Source organism: Mustela putorius, unplaced genomic scaffold (genome assembly GCF_011764305.1).
Source record: "Mustela putorius furo isolate JIRA1106 unplaced genomic scaffold, ASM1176430v1.1 tig00000596_pilon_pilon_pilon, whole genome shotgun sequence".
Taxonomy (NCBI): Eukaryota; Metazoa; Chordata; class Mammalia; order Carnivora; family Mustelidae; genus Mustela; species Mustela putorius.
In genome coordinates this window covers 3,645,363-3,662,187 of record NW_025421428.1, presented here as the reverse complement: position 1 = coordinate 3,662,187, position 16,825 = coordinate 3,645,363, and the positions used below count along the sequence as shown (strand labels likewise).

At 53.2% G+C, this 16,825-nt stretch overlaps 1 protein-coding gene and 1 pseudogene across 1 annotated transcript in view; one reads left to right on the top strand and one right to left on the bottom strand.

The window, feature by feature from the left end:
• Positions 1 to 16,825, bottom strand: part of GSN (gelsolin) — a 54,500-nt gene that overhangs the window by 27,351 nt on the left and 10,324 nt on the right. Inside the window, exon 2 of the mRNA XM_013047374.2 lies at positions 15,755 to 15,843. The gene's annotated coding sequence lies outside the window, so the exon portion shown is untranslated. The remainder of the gene's footprint in view (positions 1 to 15,754; positions 15,844 to 16,825) is intronic.
• LOC106004015 lies at positions 15,263 to 15,769 on the top strand (annotated as a pseudogene).

Sequence of the window (16,825 nt, the reverse complement as noted above, 5' to 3'; positions counted from 1 at the left end):
GGACAGCCCCGTTTTACAAAGGGAAAAACTAAGGGTAGAATGGTCAAGTCAAGCAACTTGCACACAACTAGGAAATGATGCAGCCAAAATCTGAACCCAGGTAGTCCCGGGTGGAACCCGGGCAGCAAGCAGCTGCCCCCAGCCAGGGGCAGGAGTGCAGGGGGCTTGCAATCACTGCTCCAGTGAGCAAGACTCCAGGGGGAGAGGCAGACCTCTGGGCTCTGAGACTGCAGGTGCTAATTTACTCCAGACTGCTTCTTTCCTTCTTTTTAAACAGTTTGTTTTTATTTTTTTAAGACTTTATTCATTTATTTGGGGGAGTGGCTGAGGGACAAACAGACTCCCTGAGCCCGGAGCCCAACACAGGCAGGACCTCAAGATCAAGACTTGAGCCGAAGTCAGACGCTTAACCGACAGCCACCCAGGTGCCCCAACAGTTTTTATTTTATTTATTTATTTTTTAAGATTTTATTTATTTATTTGACAGCCACAGATCACAAGTAGGCAGAGAGGCAGGCAGAGAGAGAGAGAGGAGGAAGCAGGCTCCCTGCTGAGCAGAACCCGATGCGGGGCTTGACCCCAGGACCCTGGGATCATGACCTGAGCCGAAGTCAGAGGCTTTAACCCACTGAGCCACCCAGGCACCCCAACAGTTTTTATTTTAAAAAGGTTTTATTTGGGGGCACCTGGGTGGCTCAGTGGGTTAAGCCTCTTCCTTCGTCTCAGGTCATGATCTCAGGGTCCTGGGATTGAGCCCTACATTGGGCTCTGCTCCACAGGGAGCCTGCTTCCCCCTCTCTCTCTATGCCTGCCTCTCTGCCTACTTGTGATTTCTCTCTCTGTATCGGATAAATAAATAAAATCTTTAAAAAATAAATAAACAAAAAGTTTTATTTTTATCACAACTTAAATTCACCTATTTGTACAAAGTTGTTCCCTCTCTACTCTACTCAGTTCTCCCCAGGAGCAACCTATTCTATCTACGTCCTTTAGCTGATGCTTTTGGACTTACCCTCCTGTCTTAAATACCAAGTGCTTGCTGGTTCTTGCAGTTGTTGGTAGTGGTTCTGTGGGTTTCTGTGGTTCCCCGCCCCCCCAGAGGCAGAGGTCTTTTTTCAGTTCCAGATCTTATCTATTAGGTGCCCTGGGGAAGACAGGGATTGAAGTCTCTTCCCCACTCCAAGGCTCCCTTCCCAACCCTCCACTGTCCCCAGTGTTGTGTTAGAACAAATACTGTTCCAGGTCGAGGACACCTGCCTCCCACCTCCACCAACCCCTCTCTCCTCCCTCTGACCCCTCCGCTGGATCCACTTCTCGTTCCAACTTCTCTTTCCATCCTCTCTCCCAAAAGCCTAGTGCTAAGACAGGAAGCAAACTGAGGAGCTGGAGACTTGGGTTTGACCCCCACCTCCACTGTGCCTCAGTCTCCTCATCTACTAAATGGGTGTAATAGTTGCTGAGGATCAAATCAGTCTGTAGGTATGAAAATGGCCTGGTCTGCAACTCGGTAAATGGGGGTTCCTGTCCCCATTCTCCCCAAGCTGTGGTCACCTCTCCTGGCTCATCCTGGAGACCAGCTTCTATCGAATCAGGCTGAAGTTTGCCCTGCACCACCCCCAACTTCCTCCCACGTGAGAGTGTCTGTCGGTCAGATAAAGAGCTAAGGGAACACACAGAAAGAAGGCAATTCAGACTGTAGGGATTACAAGGAAGCTTCATGATAGAAAGGACTTGTGACCTAGGCCTCAAAGGACGAGGAGGAGGGAGATTGAGAATAAAAGACATTCTAGGAGGGGGGAACCGCATGGGCAAAGGGCAAGCAAACACAGGCCACATCCAGTGGGTAAGGAGGGGTCCAGCCTACAACACAGGGAGCAAGGATTGATGAGAGGGTGGCAGGAGTCACAGCAGCCCGTGTGTCCCGCTGGAGTCTGAACATCATCTCGGTGTCCATGGGGAGTCCCAGGGAGGTGCCCGAGGTCTCGGGGCTGCGTGCCTAGGCCTTCAGAGCTCTTCCCTCTTGCTGGGGATTTGGAGGATTATAAAAACCCCACAGTTCCTATAAGCTCTTGCCGTAAGCATAAACCGGTTTCACCTCTCTGGATAGCAATTTAGCTCCCCGAATTCAAGGAAGACACAATGCAACAAAGTTCCACTTCCTTCAGTATTACTTACAAAAAAACACCAAAATATACGAGCAAGGACATTCACGGAAGCATTGTTTGAAGGAAACTGGAAAGGACCCTAGTGTCCCGGTTCAATAAGTTATGGAGCCTCCATACAATGGACCGCTTTGCAGCTGTGAAGGAAGAATGAGCTGGATCTGACTGTGCCTGCCACACAGTAGGGAGGCAGGAAGCAACGAGAAACCTCTAAGTGCAAAAGGCCAACTGTACGAGGACCAGCGTCTGGCTCCTCTCCTCTTTTTGGTAAGGGTTCCATTTCTGCATACATCCTTAAAAAGTCAAGGAGGGGAAACCCCAAACTGTCCAGGAAGTTTGCTTGAAAGGCACAAAGGGGGAGAGTTTCACCTGCAAATACGGCCGTGGCAGCCTGAGGCTGGAGGGAACGCCCAGATCACGGTCATCGGCCCGCGAGGACACCCAAGGGTGACGAGAACATTCTAACACTGGAAAATGGTGACATATTGCAGACTCAGAAAATCTACCAAAAACCAGAGTACCGAATGCTTACAACGGACGAACTGTTATGATATATGACTTACATCTCAACGTACCTGCCTGGAAATAAAATGAGCTGTAGGGCTTGAAACAATTTACAAGAATGCGTGCATCCATGGTCATTGGGTTTTTTTCTCTTTTTAAGAAGAAATAATACTATTCGAAATAGACTTCAAGTGATGCCTGCTCATTAGACAGCTTGGAAAACACAAACAAAGTAGGAAGAAGAAATTTCCTCACCCTCCCAGTCCCCAGAGTGAAAGTGAGATGGCAGCTGGCCTAGCTGAGCTGTCCTTCTGGAGCAGTGTGGTCCCAACCTGGCCGGCGGGTGACTCACAGAGGGCTGCTGTGGCTTGGCCTTGGCCCCGGGGGTCACTGACCACCAGCCCAGGGTCCCTGCCCCACCCCGGCCCCACCACGTTACTGATTACAAAGACCCTGCAGCTTTGCTTGTCACATAGCTTGGGGATCCTGGGTCCTGAGTCTCTCGGAGACTTGGCGAAAAGACCCTGGCCCTTTCCCCTTGGGGTGCCCAGAGCCTGGAAATTCTTGCTACCAGGCAGTGGCGTGTGTGGGCTGTGATGGGGAACCACGGCTTTACGTGGCTCCCTGCTCAGGGAGGATGCAGGAGTTCGAGACAGCAGGGGGATCGGAGTGCAAAAGAAAGGCCCCTCGGTAAAAAGGAAGAGGCGCAAGTGCTAGGCCTACCTCTGCCACTGATTTCTTGGGTGACTTTGGATAAGTCCCTGTCCCTGTCCACATGCCCCATGCAGTAGGACAGCATGCTGTGACTCTGAGATGCATTCCCAGAGACTGGCTGTGCGACCACATCCAGAAGCTGCATATCTGTGAGCCTCAGGATTCCCATCTGTAAAACAGGTGCACTGGCGGGGGTCACGTCTACGGGACCCTCTGATTCAGACAGGCCAGGGCTCCTGACCTGCAGAAGGAGACACTACCGTCACCAATGCCCCCTCAATTCCGGGTCTAGACATCTCTGGGAGAAGAGAGGGAGGGAAGCGGTGGGGGAGGGGCAACACCAAGTCTCCTCAGCAACCAGGGGAAACAGGCATTCAAGTCCCCATGTTACAGACTCAGGGAGCTTTAGTCACTGGCTCAGGGACACTCAGCTGGAAGGAGGCACTGCTGAGATTCCAACACAAGCCTGGCCGGCTCTAGTCCCCAAGAACTGTCTGGGGGGATCAAGCAGAACCACCTGCCACCATCCGGCCCCAGGCAGGGAGCAACGTTTCCAGATAAAGGGCCCTAAACCAGTCTGTAAACCAGGCAAGCCCAGGCCCAGCCTGGCAGCCAAGAGTCTCTGAGGCAGCCAACCCCTACCCCCACCTCCAACACACACACACCTTCCAGACTGGGGCAGGAAGTCACAGGAAGGCCCTCTGGGCCTCCACATACCTGCGTGAGTACCTGGGACAAAGGCATGTCCTAGGAAGACCCCCCCGCTGTGGCCCCTGAACTAAGGAGAGACTGAGGCACCCGTACTCTGGGCCACTCCCAGGCGCTCAGGTCAGGCGTGGTTTCTTTGAGTGGGGGGTGGGGCGCAGGCTCTGCCACCACCTGTCCTGTGAGCCCTAATCCCTGTTCTCCTCTGGAACTAAGACATCTCCCCGACCCTCGATCTTGGCTGCTCCTGGCTCCCCACCACTGCCCTGTACCCACTGGACAGCTTTTTAGTGTCTGCCACCGGAAGGGGCCCATGTCCCTCCCCTGCAGTTGGACCCCCTCTGGTCAGCTCCGGCCCTACTCCCTCTCCTTCTGTGACCTTAGGCTTGTCTTTGCGTCTCTCTGGGGCGTCGCAAGGCAGCTAGCAGAGACTGGAGGAGGCGACCTCACCCTCCGCCCCCGGCCACCATGTACAAAAGGCCCTTGGCTGGGCCTGGAAGACACCACCCTGTTCTTTTCTCTTCACCAAACACTGCCGTCCCTGACTTCTCTGGCAGCCGGCCACTCATGGGAAGCCCTCTCTCCCAGAGCTTGTTTGCCTTCTGGCTCGGGGCTGTTCTCTGGGTCCTCCTGGGAACCCCCGCCCCTCTAGCCCTGGATTTTGCTAATTGGAACAATAGTCAGTAAACAGAGAAGCCGGTTATGAAACCCAGCGAAACTGGACAGGGCCTCGGTGTGATGTGGGGAGCCTGTGGACTTGAAAGCCCACAGGTTTCAGAACCTGGGAAATTCCGCTCCCGGGATCAGGGCCTCAGTCTCCTTATCTCTAGAATGGGAGAATGATACCAATCTCGAGGAGAAGCGAGGAGGCCCAAAGGCCTGGCACACAGGAGGAGCTCTGCAAAAGTCAGCATCCTGAACTGAAGCCTTGGCTCCGCACGTACACACGCAGAAGAGGAACGTGGCAGGGTGGGAGAGAGGTTACAGATTCCACAGTGAGATTCTTGAGTTGAGGTCAGAGTTGTGTGACCCAGAACAAGTTACCCTCTCTTCGGAGCCTGGGGTCAGCCGTCTGTAAACAGGGATAAGTGGGGCCCATTGAAAGGGTGGCTGGGAGCTCTGGAGCCAGGCTGCTGGCGGGAGTTACCCAGAGGAGGAGTCTTTAGCTGCAAGGTTCACTAGTCCATCCTCTTTGTAGATAATGACACCAAGAATAAGAGTGTCATTTCTCGGAGTCTCATAGCTAGTACCTGGCCGGGCTCCCCTAGAACCCAGGTCTCAGCTCCCAGATCAGAGTTGAGGCCTGAGCCCAGGACAGGACAAGGTCCCCTGGAAGAGCCAGCTGGACCTCCGCCTTGGCCCCATCTACCCCGGGTGTGGACAGCTGCTGGGGAGATGGCCAGTAGAGCTTGGCTGAAGCCACATCCAAGAGGCCAACTATCCCAGGGGCCGAAGCCACTGGCCCTTTCCCAGTTTCCGGAGGTAACCCCACCTAGTGCCGAGAGCCAGCCAGGACAGGACATTGAGAGGGGGCCTGGCCCCACCACTTCCTGACCCTGTGCCCTGGAAGCAGCCAGATTTGGCCATGGCTGCAAGCCCAGCACCCTTCCTGCCAAAGGGTCCACTTTGTAGTCTGTCTCCCCTTCTCTGGGGGAAGAGCTGGCCCTCCAAGGCTTGGCAGGCCAGAGGCTGGGGCTGTAAACAGTGGCAAAAGCTACGTTCCAGCCCTTCGGGCACCCTGCAGCCCACTAATAGGGGACACAGGGCACAAACACAAATTAGCAGCAAGATAAAGAGGCCCAGTTACAAGCATTGTAGCTGCGGCACCAGTAGAAGATGGGGACCCAGTCTCCATCTGCAAACAGCTGGGGAGGCAGTGTCTATGAAGCCAAAACCAGAGCCAGAATGAGCAGAAGCCATGGGAAGCAGCTCTCTGTTCCACAGAGGAAAGGCTTTCCAAGAAGGAGAAAAACAATGGGTATGATTGTGGAAAGAGCTCCTGCCAGGAAAATGTGGGTGTAAATCCCTGACCTAGTGCTTCCTAGCTGTGTGGCTTTCAGTGGGTTTCTTCTGCAATCTGGGCCTCAATCTCCTCATCTGTAAAATGGGGATTATAATACCTTCTTCCTAGGGTTGCTCTGAGAATTTAGTACAGTAAAATATAAGTGGGGCTTCGCCAAAGTGTTTGGCATAGGGTATGCAACTATAAAGAAAGCTTTGGTTACTGTTTGCTGGGAGTTGGGTCAATTATCTCTCTGAGACTAAAGTTCCTTGTGTATAAAACTGGAGTAAAAATACCTTTCTTAGGGCACCTGGGTAGCTCAGTGGGTTGAGCCTCTGCTTTTGGCTCAGGTCATGATCTCAGGGTCCTGGGATCGAGCCCCGCATCGGCTCTCTGCTCAGCAGGGAGCCTGCTTCCTCCTCTCTCTCTCTCTCTGCCTCTCTGCCTCCTTGTGATCTCTCTCTCTCTGTCCAATAAATAAATAAATAAAATATTTTAAAAAAATACATTTCTCAAAGGCAAGTGGAGGGGACTGAATGAGACCATAAATGGGGAAGATCCTAGGACTATGGCTGGTATAAAATAAATGTTCAAAAAATGCCACTTCCTTTCCCCTTTTCTAGAGAGGTAATGAGCTGCCCAGTGGTCACCCAGCCAAGAGGACTCAGGTGACAAAGTGAACCAGCTCATCTCTAAGGACCCTTTGGGCCCTGGGGCTCTAGGATTCTGAGAGAAACAGGAAAGGCAAAACTGTTTGTGCCATTTCTCCAAAGTCCCCTCCTGCCTATCTAGGGAACAAACCTATCCTTCACCAGGACCCACCAAGCATGTTAGAAGCTCCCAAGGCCAACAAACATCATGGTGGGAACAGCGACAACAGGACATCAGAATATAGTGACATGTCCCTCCTGCCACAGGCTCCAAATGAAGCCCTTCTCTGTCCCTGAGCTCTGCACAGCCAACTATGGCCAAGACCCCCGTGCTGGGCTCTGGCAAGAAGATCGAGCCCATCTACCTGGGTATCAGTCTGCACCTTGCAGGCAGAACTCTTGAGAAACGGGGTGGCTGTGGGTCAGAGGAAAAATGACAGAGTCCAGGAGAAGGGACCAAGCCCCCAGGAGCTCAGGATACCAAGAATGACCCACAGGATGAAGGACACACAACCTTCCAACAAAGGGGACACAAGGCAATGTCCTGTGTGAGTGTGAACACAGCCTAAATCCCTACTGCAAGGGGCGCTTAGGCAAGTGGCCTTTGTGCAATGCATTAACTTCCTCTTCTAGAAAATGGGGTGGTGATTCCTACCCTGTGTGGTGTCTGGGGGGATTGAAGGAGCTCCTGGCACTGCGCCTGGCACACAGCAGGTGCTCAATAACCAGAACATCCAAAGATAAGCTCCCAGCATATATGCAGGCCCTAGACACATATAGCTCACTGGCCCCCATATCTACCCTTGAAGACCTTTATCTCTGTGTCCTGGCAAGCAGAACAGGAGAGGGCTGGCGGTGCTCAGCCAAGGCTCAGAGACCCAGAATGGCTGCTGGTACCAAGGATGATGGGGCAGCATCTCAGGAGAGGGCCTCCAGCCAGTACCTAAAGAGTCCACCCTGACTTCCAGCTCCTCCATGAGTCTCTCCTTATGACACCCTGCTTTCTTCTCTGGTCTGTCCCCACCGCAAAGAACTAGGCCTCTGGAGTCACCATCTGATCCCAGTCCTATCACTCAGGACCCGGTGACCCTGAGAAAGTGACTCAACCTCTCTGAGCCTGTGTCCTTGGGTATACAGAGTGGACAGGTGAACTCACGGGCTTGCCAAAACTTGATACGAGTAGAAGTCAGTTATGGAAAAACTGCAAAGCCTATGACGTGATTAGAGATTCTTTGCAAAATACCTCAAACTTTTACCTGCAACAGAACTACCAGAGATTCAAAGATATTTTTTACTATTACTAATCCTTTTAATTTCAATCTCTTTTTTTTTTTTTAAAGTACTTTTCCCTCTTAAACATAAACAGAGGTAGAACAGTGGAATGCTTTTGTTCTCTTCCCGGCTCAGAAAATAATCATGACCAGCTGGAAGAATGAAACAAGATCCAGCACACAAAACCCAGAGCCTAGCCCACAGTAAGGCTCCGAAATGGGGGACCATCTTCTCTCCCCGGGGGTGTTTCCAGCTTCATCTATACCCAGGCACCTGTCCTGTGACCAGCATCCTCCTGCAGGGGTCCGGCCCTCTGGGGGCTTGGGGAACCCTCTGTGACACTGAACCTAACCAGAGTCATCCCACTGAGACGTTTTTTACAGAAGGGTTGAGGCCAGAGGGGAAGTGCTCAACACCCCCCCCCCCCGCCCCGAGCTCCCGGCTTCACATGCACTTCCCTCCCCCACGGCCCAGAACTGTCCTGCTTCAGGGTCTCCATCTTTCCCCTGCCTTCCACACTCCCATGATCCATGGAGTCTAGCCTCTTCTCTGCCTCTGCATGACCGTGGGCAAGCTCCTGCCTCTCTGAGCTTCAGTCTCCTCATCAGGCAACTGGGGCTCGAGTGCAGACCATACAACATAAGACCGTGCACACCAGATGCCAGAGGGCTCAGGAAATACTAGCCTAGAGTCACAGCCTCCTTCGGGCACTCACAGACCCTCCACCCCTCCAGCAGCAGCTGGTGGCTATCTGCTTCTCAGCCGCAGCAGCTGTGTGTGCTCTCGCCCCTAAGCCCCCGGAATGCAGACGTGCCTGCAGCCAGCACCGGCAGGCAGCCCGGGAGGGGAGCAGGGGAGAGGAAGGCTTACAGGAAAATTACCCAGCTCTGGCCCAGCCAATGCCGGCCCTCACAGCTTACCTCCCAGAGAAGGGATCTAGGGGTCTGGCAGGCTCTTTCTGAGTCATGGTCTGTCTTGGCCCCAAGCCTTGACCCCTGTCTGAGCTCGTAGGGTGGTAGAGGGCACCCTGAGCCCCACTTGTCCGGGACACTCCCACTCTTTGGCAGCGAAAGAGTCAGGGAGGAGGAGGCAAAAAAAAAAAAAAAAAACAGACAGGCCTTTGTGAGAGGAGCAAATTGGCTCCTGCTGCTTTGTGCTGAAGCCCCAGGCAGACATGGAAAGGGTCCTTCTGCGACCCGGGAGCCTGTCCCGTTGCTGTATCTCAAGCCCTCTACCCTGGCTGCCATGTCCCAGCATCATACACACCACGTTCTCCATGCCCCACAGCAGCCCTGTGTTCCTCATGCCTTGTCCTGCATGTGTACCCCGATGCGTGGGGTGTGGACTGGGGCCCAGGTCACGTCCACCGTATGTCGTGCTCCATGAACGTCTGTGTTCGATCCTCTGTTGTATGTACCATCTTTTGAAAAACGAGGTTCTGTCCCATGAAAGTGTGTGCCCCAAACTTTGAGCCAGGCCCACGAACAGCCTCCCTCACTCCGTGCTGTGATTTCAGTCCGATTCCCAGCCCTTCCATCCATTACCCGAGCGACCTGAGAGCAGCCGCCTCTGCTCTCGGTGCCTCAGTATCTTTGGCTGTGAAATGGAAATGGTAAGAGTTGTTGTGGGAATTGAAGGAGATCATGCATTTAAACAGCTTAGCCCAGTGCAGTGCACAGAGTCAACACAGTGTTTGCTAACACTGTTACAAGAACACCTGTACTACCTCCTGTATGCTCCCCGCCGGGCTCCCACATCCCTGGCTCATACAAGGCATCAGACCTTCTACCACATTAGGGAAATTCGAACAATAAGGTACAAGAAGGCTATGATTTCCCCCTCTCCTATGGAGGAGAAATCCAAGGCTCAGAGAGGGGCAATAATCTGCCTGAGGTCACACAGCCAGAAGGAGTGAAGCTGGGAGGGGCACACAGAGGTCCAAGCACCCAAAGGGACAGAAAGTAGATTAGTGATGGACCCCAGTGTGTGGTGTGTGTGTGTGTGTGTGTGTGTGTAGACTGCCAGCAAGCAGGCAGAGGCATCATTCAGCAAGATTTGGGGCGATGAAAATATCCTCAAACTGGATAGTGATAATGGTGGCTTAACTCTGTAAAATTCACTAAAAGTCATTGAATTAACTAAAATGGGTAAATTATGTGTATGCAAATTACGTATAAATTTACTTTGACAACTGATGTACATTGGACTTCCAAAAAGCTGTGTTTTTTGTTGTTTCTTTTTTTTAAGCCCATGTACTTCCCGTGCACCATTCTGTCCAAGCATGCAGCAAGAAAAGGGACTCTCCTTGAATTAGGAGGGTGGTCAAGCAAAGGCTTAGCAACCGCTCCGAGGCCCAGCCAGGCAGAGCCTTGCACTGCAAGGTTCCCAAACACCTCTGCAGCCCAGGTGTGCAGCACAGTCACCTGGGGAGCTCCAGGAAACGTGGATTCCCAGGCTCCACGCCCAGCCTCCGAATCGATAGGTTAGGGTGGGGCCCGGGCACCTGGGATTCTGAGGCTCAGCCTGGAATGGGAGCCCTCATCATAGCCCAGCATCTCCTTTCACACTTGGGGAAACAGAGGCCAGGCAGGACTGGGGACTGATCAGACCTAGTGGATCAAGCAGTGGGCAAGCTGGGGCTGGAGCTGGGGGGCCCTTTCTTGTCCTTTCTCTCGTTTCCCTCCTCTTCCCTGGCCCTCTGCCTCCTGGTGACTCAGGGCTCTGAGTCAGACTGTGGCACCACAGAGTAAATTTCTCAGGAAAAACAATCCCCAAACAAAGCCTCCCCTGATCGGGGGAACAAAATAGGCCCAGGAGGCTAAGAGAGGGCGGGGAGAAGGACATAAGCTGGAGGTGGAGGCCAGGACCCCACGACCTGGTCTCTCCTATTGACCACTGACTTGCGTGGGGCCCTAAGACGGCGCTTCCCTGCCCTGAGCCTCCGCTTCCCCACCCGTAAGTAACACCTACTACTGCACATAGAGGCTTATTGCGGACACGCAACACGGTAAGTATTTATAAGCTTTCTCTTGTTGATAACACTTTCCCCAAACCCACGGCTAGCATCATTCCGTTTCACAGGCAGGGAAACTAAGGTGCAGAGGGGTTTATCCAAGGCTGCACAGTTAGGAAGTGCAGAGAGGTGTCTGCATCTAGGCCTGTGTAAGTCGGAGGTCTTCTTCTCCTGCCCACACACCTTGAAAACACACCTACTGCTGCATCAGCACGCAGGTCAGAGCTAATCAAACACAAGGCGGATGGCCACCGTGGCTTCCCCACCACAAATACCTGCCTCCTCGTGCCTTTGCTCCCGGCCCTGCAGGGAGCTCACGTGAACTCGAGAAATCATCCAGTGGCTCTGGGCAGCAGGAGCGCAGGGCAGGCAGCATCCGGGACCCAAAGAGCCTTACAGCAGGACAAGTACAAGAACAAAGGGAGGTTTTTCTCTGGGGAACTGGGAACCGGCAAGTCAGGAGGAGGGAATAGCAAAGGCAGAGGCTCCAAGGCGTGACCCACATAGAGCAATGAGGACACTGGAGAGGTGTGGCTGGGGAAGGGGTCTGACTGCCCTGAGTCCGGGCCGGTCCCAGGCGGTAGGGAGAACAGGATCCCAGCTGATGTCTGCTCTGTAGCCGGCCTGGCTGGTGGAAGTTCTACGGGTCGGGAGTTGGGACTTCCCCTGGATCCCCTTCTTGAAGCAGGCTTCAGGGACCACCTCAGATCCCCTGCTACTCACCCACAGGTCAGACTCGCCCCTCAGGGCCTCTTCCTCGGCCATAGCTGGGCTGGGCAGAGAGCAGACGAGCCTCTCCTTCCCACGTCAACCTAATCACACAGGCCTATAAATAGGACCCTGTGGCTTAGTCCAAAATAGCTATGCCAGGCTCAGCTCCGCAGCCCTCACATGGGCACACACGGTTCCGGAAATGGTCCTTGACACACTGACCCATTAAAAACCAAAACGTCCTCAGGAAACTATTGTTTCATGCTCTAATTCACTTTCTCAAACATGAGGCAGTGGGCTGGGGAGAAAAGCCCACCCAACTACTGCTGATGTTTGGAGATGGCCCCTGTAAGCTCTCTCTGCTTCCTACTCTCTGGGGACCCTGAGCAAGCGACTACTCTCTCTAGGCCTCAGTTTCCCCAAATGTAACTAGGTGTTTGGATGATTTTCTCTGGGCCTGTCTAGCCAGGATACTCCCTGGAAGTGTCTGAGAGAGCTCCTAGCCCCAAAATGCCCATTCCATTATTACCCCTTCCTCCATCGACTTAGGGATTTTTTTTTTTTTTTAATTATCAGCATTTAAAAAGTGAGAACTGCAAGAGGGAGAAATGAACAGGTCTGAGCCCTGCTACTGAAGGGCTAGGTGACCTTAGATGAGTCACTGTCTCTCTCTGGGCCCCAGATTCCTCAGCCATAAGATTAAAGGTGCTAGTGAGATCATTACAGATTTGCGGCCATAGAGGACTCCCCAGGGGGCAGGTTACAACACGGATGGGGCTGTTACCAACCAACAGGGAAATAAACATAAGGTGAGCGATCAGTCTACAACAGGCTTGTGCTTACGGCTTTATTTCCCCATCAGCTATCCGCAGCAGCCCTGTATCACCCCCATTTTCACAGCTGAGTAAACAGAGGCTAAGGGACTCAGGGAAGAGAATAGCAAGTCAGAGCCAGAGTGACGGTTCAGGCTCAGACCTGTTGCCTCTAATGTCCAAGATGTAACCGCCGGGGGCTCAGAAGTGCCGACCCACGGGCACATAACCCAACAAGGGCAGGGGACAGAAAGGGGATAAGAGTATTTTACTGTGTGTGCACAGGTGGGTGGGTGAGTGGGAGTGGCCAGGTTTCACCCAGTGACACTCATTCTCTCCAACCAGTTTACAATGTTGACCCTGCCCCGTGCCCTCCTCTCCACCTCCCACCTGTTCTCACCTCCCACTGTGCAAATCAGTCCTCAGCTCAAAGCCCGTCCATGGCTCCCTGGCACCCAGAGGACTGAGACCCAGCATCTCCAGCCACTCCCCACCTCAGCTCCACACTCCTGCTTTAGCCACACTGCTCACCAGTCTCTAAGCACAGTGGCTCTGGGTGGCCTTTGCACATGTGACTCCCTTGGCTGGAATGTCCCAGTGCCCCCTCAGCCCAGTGCTTGGCGTAGAATAGGAAAAGCCTTCCCTGGCTCCTGGAGACCCTGTCCTCATCCCAGAGCACTCTGGGCCTCAGTCCCCACAAATGAGATGGGATCTAACCCACCTCCCCTCTGAAGTGCAGGAGTTCAGCAAAGGTTTGCGAGGTAAATGAAAAGACACAAAGAGCAGAGAGAATGCTGGAAAGTGCACATTTCCCAGGACTGACCAATACCAAGCCAGGAAGCCTCTACTGAGGCAGTGTTAGGACACCACGCTGTGGAAGAGCCAAAAATTACACCCTCAAGGCAGATCACAGAGTGGGACCTACGCCAGCTCTTTCAAGGGCTCCCCCTAATAATGCGATCTGCGCAGGTCTCTCTCCTGCTTTCAAACATCCAGTGGTGCCCTAGTGGTTTAGGATAAAATCGAAACTCGGACTAAGGCCCCTAAGGGTCTGCGTGCCTGTGGTACTGCTCCATCTCTAGGGCCTTCCACAGTCATGGTCACACTCCTCTCTTCCAGTTCCTCCCGCGGTCACGCTCCTCTGTTCCTGTTCCTCCACGACCACACACAACGTCCCACCTCACAACCACGTGTCCGTGCTGTTCCCTCTGCCTAGGGACTCCCTTCCCTGCTCATACAGCCACCTGCCGTCCCCTCTCCATGCCTGGATTTTCTCAGGGAGGCCTCAGTCCTGTGTCGGGTCCAGATGCCACCACGCCCACCCAACTCCACGTGCTCTCAGAACCCTAGTCATCTCCTGCTCAGCCGAGGAACGGGTGGATCTTTTATGTGTGTCACGACTGACTGCTGTAAGTCGCAACACCGCACGCCCATGAGGGTTGGGAAAATCCTGCTCTTTGCTGATGCTCCAACACTGGTTCCAGGCCCAGGTATCTGGCGACGCACACACGACTGAGTGAATGAGCAAAGGAGCAAATGAACCTATAGGAGTAATGCAAGACCAGAAGGTGGTGAGAATCCTGGTGAATGTCGGAGGCAGGAAGACAGGGCCCTAAGAAAATCAGAGCAGTGGGAGATCAGCTGGGGGGGCAGCCTCCCAGAGCAACAAGGAACGAGCACTTTTGGAAGGAGAAGGTTTTCATGCTCCAGCAGGTAGTACAAGGAGACCTGAGGGTGTGCCATCGGGTTTTGACACGTCGGAGGTCCCTGGGGCCCCCCCGTTGAACCCCAGTTCAGCAGAGGTGGGCATGAGATGGGATGCACTGCAGGGGAACAGCAGTTGAAGGGGGTGGGGTAGCAAAGCTCTCATTAACAGGTACTCAGCTGGGCCCGAGCCAGCCTGGCCCCGGCAGGGTCTGCAGAAGTGGGGAAGACAGAAGACAGGTCCCTGTGTCCTTGCTGCCAAAAGCATCGGCAGAGTGTAACACTCTTTGGTGACAGATCACTTTGAGGCAATTCAGCTCTGGCTGAACTGTCAGGGCTCTGGCCCCAAAGTAGGAGCATTAGAACCAAGACTGGCCCCAGATCCCTTCTTTCTGGGCAGCATTACCCTTAGGGCACAGCTGGAGTGGGCCAAGCACACCTCTACAACTAGCCAGCCTTCTAGGAATCCCTGGGTTTGTAGACAAACCTCTCCCGAGACCATCAAAAGGCTCCTGCTTCTAAGCTCTGGGAAAGAGGAACAGCTCCGAGGAGGGTCACCACCCAAAGCCAGCTGGGCCAAAGCAGATGAGTAAACCCTGGAGTCATTCAGCCCCTTCTCCTTTTGGCCCCCAAGGGTGATGTCATGGGCTGGAGGGGTGTTTTCCAGGTTCTCCATACAGTTGCTGATAGAAATTCACTTCTGCTCCGGGCATTGGAGGCTGGGTTTTTCCCTGGTAGTAATCCTTCCCACTTCACAGCTCACAAAGCTCTTGAGCATCTGTGAGCTCATACAGTCCTCACGACAACCTTGTTAGGTGGGTGGATGGAAGACCAATATACCCATTTTATAGGCGAAGAAACTGAGGCCTAAGCCGGGCCATGAAGTGGGTTCCCTGCTTCCAGCCCAGAACGCCGCACGCCCTCCCCCTGTGTGTCAGCCTCCTACAGCGGGTCACCTGTGAGTCTGATAGTCAGGGGGGCCCCAACCTGCCAGCTGTCCCAGGTGGGTGTGACTCATCCACCTGCCCTGTGACTCACACAGCTCGGCTACTCCTCCAATGGTCAACAAGCCTGGAGACTTGGCAGCCACAGCCCAGCTTTTTCTCATCTCTCCAAAGCCTCTGGGGAGAATTCCTGGACCTCCAAGGAATCCACCCTCTTACAGAAGAGCTAACAAAGTCCTTAAGAGGGAAAGCAACTTCCCTGCAGCCACACAGTGAGAGCACAGCACAGCAAGGAGAGGGGCCCAGGCGCCCTGGCACCCAGCCCACCCTTGCCTCTTCCCCACAGGATCACCCTCTCCCGGTCTCCCTCGCAAGGGAGGGTGAGGAACAAATGAGGCAATGAGCATTAACGGACTCTGGGCTTTACTACAGAAGCCTCAGGGACGCCCTCTGAATCCACAGTGGTGACAAGCAGCTGCTTCCACTGTCTCCTCCAGACTCCTCTGGGAAGCCAGAGCTGGGTTTAGGAGGACTCAGAGGTATCTGCTCTGCTCCACTTACCTTGCAGGGCTGTGAGGGGAAGAGGGCTGCTCCGTGCGGAGGTGCTGGGACCACGGCAGAGGCACAGGAAAGGCGGTTATCTGCACCACCTGTAAATAAAGGGCCAAGAATCTCAACATCAGGTGCTCAAGGTCATTTGGTCAAATCCCCAGGTGATACTTCCACTCGTCCCCAGCAGCCATCACCACAGTCACATGGCCTCTACTTGCACACTCCAAGCAACAGGGCACTCACTTCTTGCCCAGGCTGTAAGACCTTCTGTTGAAGAGTTTAGCTGATTGAAAGAACTGGCCTTAGGATGGGCTAAAATCTCTCTCCCTATGCCTTACACCCACTGGTTCTAGCTCTATCTGCTCAGATCCCCCAGAATAGGTCTGTCATCCTGTTTCTAATGGCTCCTTAGAGAGAAAGACTTGGGGCCCTCAAGTCTTCTACAAGTTGTGCACCCTCTTCCTTCCAACTTTTCCTGAGACCAGGTATCTGGTTCCCTCAACCCCTTCCCTGATCAGCTCCAAATGAATCTTGTCCCTACTGACAGCACAAGACCCAAAATTTGACTTTCAGGCGAACTCTATCCGGGACAGGGCAAGCAAACGCTCACCTCCATCATTCTAGACATCATGCCTTTATTAATCCAACCAAAAATCCCATTTGTATGTAAGGCAACCCCAGCGAACATCTGAATTTAGCTTATGGTCCACTTTAGAGGTATGATTCTGGATTCTGAAGTTAGACAAAATGACCCCTCATTTAACTAAGTGCATAACTTGATCAGGTTACTTCACCCTGAGTCTCCGATTCCTTCTCTGTACAAGAAGGATTATGTCAGAACCTATTCCATAGGTTATTATAAGGATTAAATGAGATAAGATATGTCAGGGATTTTGAATAGCATATATGTTTACTCTATTGTTAATTAAACCCCTAAACCTTTTTTCTAGAAATGGTATTTTTCTCATTCTGTACTTGGGCAATTTGGGGACCCAAGCTGTTTACATGCCTGAGCATTGCCCTACCATTGTTAAGACCCTATTATTATTATCTGGCAGCAGGTCTTTCTCTCATCAGGCT